Here is a 4,648-nt window from a genome sequence, read left to right as displayed (position 1 = left end):
CCTATCCCGGCCCTGGGCGGGGCTGCGCCCCCCCACCCCCGTGGGGACCCGGGACCCCCGACGCGACTCGCGGGCACGGCGTGTCCCGGACCCACGGGCACATCCCGTCGCCATGGGCACGGCGTGTCCCGGACTCACGGGCACCCCACATCCCCATGGGCACGGCGTGTGCCACCCCACGGACACACCCTCGGGCACCGCGCCTCCCGGCCCCATGAGCACCCCTCATGCCCACGAGCATGGTATGTCCCACCCCACGGACACGGCAGGGTCGCGGCGTGTCCCGGTTCCACAGGCACCCCCACCAGCCTCACAAGCACGCCATGTCCCACCCCAGAGACACGATCCCCTGCACACCCCTTGGGCACAGCTTGTATCAGCTCCACGGGCAACCCCCACACCCACGGGAATCCCCCATCCCCACGAGCACGGACACACCCACGAGCACAGCGTGTCCCAGCCCCACAGTCACCCTTCCCCCAGGACCACACGTGCGATGTGTCCCAGCCCCACAGACACAGCTCTCTCCTGGTCCCATGGGCACAGCCTCTCCCAGGTGAGACCCACGGGGTGGCCCTTGCCCCACAGACACGGTCCAAGTGGAACCACTTGAGTGTCCCCCACCACCCAGGTGGTGCCAGTGCCCCCTCCCACGCAGCCAGGCTGGGAACTAGCAGTGCCAGGCTGTGCCAGAGCCCACCGTGGGTGCCCGACCTGTGGGAGCAGCTGCCCCCTGGGATGTGGCTGCTCAGGAACCCCCTGAAGCCATGAGGCAACTGGGCTCTGCCTCAGGGACCCTGGCAGGACCCACTGCCCCGAGGCGCAGCAGCCCACAGCTCAACAACCTGACCTTGGGCCGTTCAGGTCAGGGAAGAGATGCCTTGACTTCAGGAATTTTGGGTGAAATTCGGTAAAGATCAGTCCCCCAGCTGACTCACCTTGCTCCTCAGCGAGCTGCAGCTGCAACACCGCTCTAAAAATAGTGGGGACCAGCACTGTCAAATGATAAATATAACCAAGATCTCGTCTTCTGACTGTGCTAGCGTGCAGCAAACGGGATGTGAACCGGCAGCACACTGGCTGCTGAATCCCAGTGCCCCCCTCGCCTCTCTGCTGATCCTGGGGCATTATTTTCGGAGGTGCCGTCATGGATAAAGCTGTGCTGGTGCTGTCTGGGAATAGCCAGGAGCAGAGGGACAGCAGGACGGTTGGTCCCTTCACAGCCCTGTCCTGCACGTGCCTCTCTGCAGGGAGAAGTGGCAGCTCAGTGTGCTGCTACGTGGCCATGGAGCAGCTGCCAACACGAGACCTCATCTTCCCCTGGGGCCTCAGCCTGTTGCTGTAGATTTCTTGCTAAATAACCCCCACTGTCCCCATATTCAAGTTGTGGGCCATTAAAGAGTATTTAACGTATGGAATGTTTTAACTTCTGAGCTTACTGACAGGAACACGCGATCCTCCAGTGCTCCTGTTTGTTCAGGAGGCACTGTCTCAAACCACATGTGTGCAGGTGCTTGTCTCAGAAAAAGCCCAGGAAGCTCAGTTTCCCCACACCCCTGTTTGTCCCTCACAGTGTGGGTTTCCTATAGACTGCCAGTGCAAAATTTAGCTTTTCTGCCCTTTGACCCTGTGTTCCATCTCTTCTGAGCTGGTAAGAAACTCTGGTGTCCAACCAGGACAGGAACAGAGGCCACAGAAACCAGAGACAGGCTGAAAATGGCTCAGTTCCCATCACACAGCTGCTTTCACAGCCTCTGTTTTCCAGTGTGAACTGGCTGAAATCAGTTCAGGGTTAACAAATGGTTAATGAACCTTTATTGGCCTGAACAGGAACTGAACTGGAACAACTTCAGTCACAACTGAACCCACCGTGGAGCTGAAACCAAAAAATTTGCTGGTTCAGCTCCTCGACTGTGGGGAAATATGGGCTCCTTTGTCCTTGACAAGAATAATACATTTCTGTTTATTGTGTGGGCAGCAAAGGATTAATAATACCCCAAGTTATTTACCTCCTGCTTTTGAGTGCTGAGGGTTTGTGAGGGATGTCCCTGCTGAGCACACTGTCCCTTAGCAACCTCCCCTGATTTTTAAAACATGTTATCATTCCAGAAACAGGATTAAGGAGCAGGACATAGAAGTTCCTTTTAACAGTCTGATGGGGTGAGGGTGTTCCCACTCCTCTTCCCATGGGGCAGAACCTCAATTGTGGCCATTTGACAGGAACAGTAACACAGGCAGAAGACTGTAATGGTTCAGAGAGCATCTGGAAAAAACTTCCAGAGGCTTGGAGGGGTTTGGGATTGGGGGAGTTTACTGCACAAGCCGTACTGGTGCTTTGCATAGGGCAGCCTACCCTAGGGCTTGCCAGAAATGGGCTATTCCTACTCCTTGCACACCCTGAGGACTTGCCAAGGCTTCACAAGGGTTGGTGAAGGCAAACAGGGAGGTTTAAGCACATTAGGCATGGCTCTGCATCATGGCTGGCCACCTTCCAGAGGCTTGCTTGCCGGGAGGGCTGGGAGGAGGGTGTTTCCCCAGGAAGATGAGGTGTCCCAGGCAGTGCACAGTGGAATGACGTCCTTCCGTCATGAGCTCTGCTGCCTGCGGGGCTTCCCTTTGAAGGGTGCACTGGTGAGGTGACTGGGTGCTGGTGAGTTCATCCCTGGGTTAGCTCCCTCCTGGAGCTGCCAGCACCACCCCAACCCGCCAGCTGCAGGCTGGGGCTGCTCAGCCTGTTTGCCAGGCTGGCTGCTCCCACCGGAAAGGCTGTCAGGTGCCAAGCTCCAGGGGCCTGAGGAGCTGACAGCAGCAAGGCTCCTGCCTCAGTTTTAATTTAATTTAATAGTTTTCATCACTTTAGGGTGACGTCCCCATGCACGTGCTCATTTTGTTGGTGTGGGCAGGTTTCGCAATCGTGAAAGCACCTTCAGAAAGTACGTGTATCATCTCCCAGAGCAGATGGGGCAGGATGTGCCCCTGTAGGGGTGATGGCACCACTGCATCGCCTATGTGCTGTCTGTGTTGGCAGACTGGCCCATGCTACACAAGCCTGATCCGACTCCTTGTAGGTAAAGCAATAAAGGACAGAAGCAAGCCTGGAAAGACCTGGAGTCCTGCCAGGGAGAGATTGTGGGGAATTTTAAAAGGCCCTTGGAGGAAGTTGGTGGAAATCAGCTGTCACATTGCTCAGGGCCCCTGGCAAGCCATGACAGGCTGGGTGGGGTGCAGAGCAGAAGCAGGGCTGGACCAAGTGCCCTGTGGTGACTCATGGCCTCATCCCATCTGGCAGAGGAGATGGAGAAAGCCCAAGGGGCAGGTGTGCAAGAGGACCATTGGGTGTCACTCCCCATGTTAATGATGTGCTGCACAGCCACCTCTTTTGCCAGGCTGCCGCAAAAAGGCTTTTGCTTTATCTCTCACAGCCTCAGCCCTCTGAGTGCAGCAGAGAGATGGTGGCTCCCGCAACACTACCTCACGGGGTTTTCGCAATTCTCATCCTCCCTGTGTCTAGTAACTAGAGAAGACAGAGGCCAAACCCTGCCTCTCTTTCCCTGAGACTGTGACAAGGAGGGGATGCACCCCAGTGCCCTGTGGTGCTGCACTGGAGCCAGGGAATATCCCCGGGGGGGGTTGTGAACTAGTGCTGCAGGACCTTTCCCCTGCTGGAACCTGTTTCCACAAAGTGCTTGGTTTACCCGTTTGACCAAAATGGATGTAAAACTGGAAATATGAATCCAGCTTGCAGATTTTCCTGCTTGAAGAGCCCTCCACCTCTCAGGGTATGGGTAGTATTCCCTTTTGGTGCTGTGGGAATACCTCCATGTATGGCTCTGAGCAGGCCTTGAGATCACAACTGAGCTGAAGTCACTGTGGCACCCTGATTGAGCCCCTACACCCACCAAAGCCTCATCCCAAACTGGAGGTGTCTGCTGGGATCCAGAGCTCTGATGGGAAAGGAAGAAGTGACAACACTACCGAGGAAAGATTGATCTGATACCATTTTAACAAGCAGTGGTGGTAAGGCCAGGCAGGGCTGCTCTCTTCCTCCCATGCCCACACAACCCTCATGTCTCCAGCATTGCCTCTCTCCCATCAGCTGCCTCCCAGCACCTTTGTAGAGAAGGGCAGCACCATGACCTCCAGGGGACCGTGGTGGGTCTTAGGTACCGAGGAGCAAAGGGACCTCAGTGGCAAAGGCTGGATGACCTGCGGCTGGATGCAGGTCATTAATCCAGTGCTGCAGCCACAACACTTTATTGCTGCTTTGTGTCTGAGATCTGAGACACATGAGGGGCCTTCCAGAGTCAAACTGGGTTCTTGGTTGTGGGCAACGCTCAAGAGGTCCATCCTGCAGCTGCTAGCAGAGTATGTTGTGAGGGATGAGGGCTGTTGGCTGCAGCTTGGCAGGCTGAGGATTCTCAGCAGGAAGAATTTCTGGGCAGCCCAGGGCAGGGATCTCCAGGCATGGGGATTTGCAGTACAAAGACACAGCAGATCTGATGTCATGTCCTGCTCTGAACAGGAAGTCAGGCTGGGGATGTCCCTGCCTGTCCCTGCCAGCTGTACTTGGGGGGTGCCCAACTGCCATCCCATAGCCAGCACTGGAACAACACTTGGGGACCATATGTACCTGCTCAGCACCAGCGAA

The sequence above is a fragment of the Manacus vitellinus genome, unplaced genomic scaffold (assembly GCF_001715985.3).
Source record: "Manacus vitellinus isolate BGI_N305 unplaced genomic scaffold, ASM171598v3 scaffold_36_pilon, whole genome shotgun sequence".
In the NCBI taxonomy this organism is placed as follows: Eukaryota; Metazoa; Chordata; class Aves; order Passeriformes; family Pipridae; genus Manacus; species Manacus vitellinus.
The sequence above is the reverse complement of the archived record's forward strand: the minus strand, read 5'-3'. Positions refer to the sequence as shown.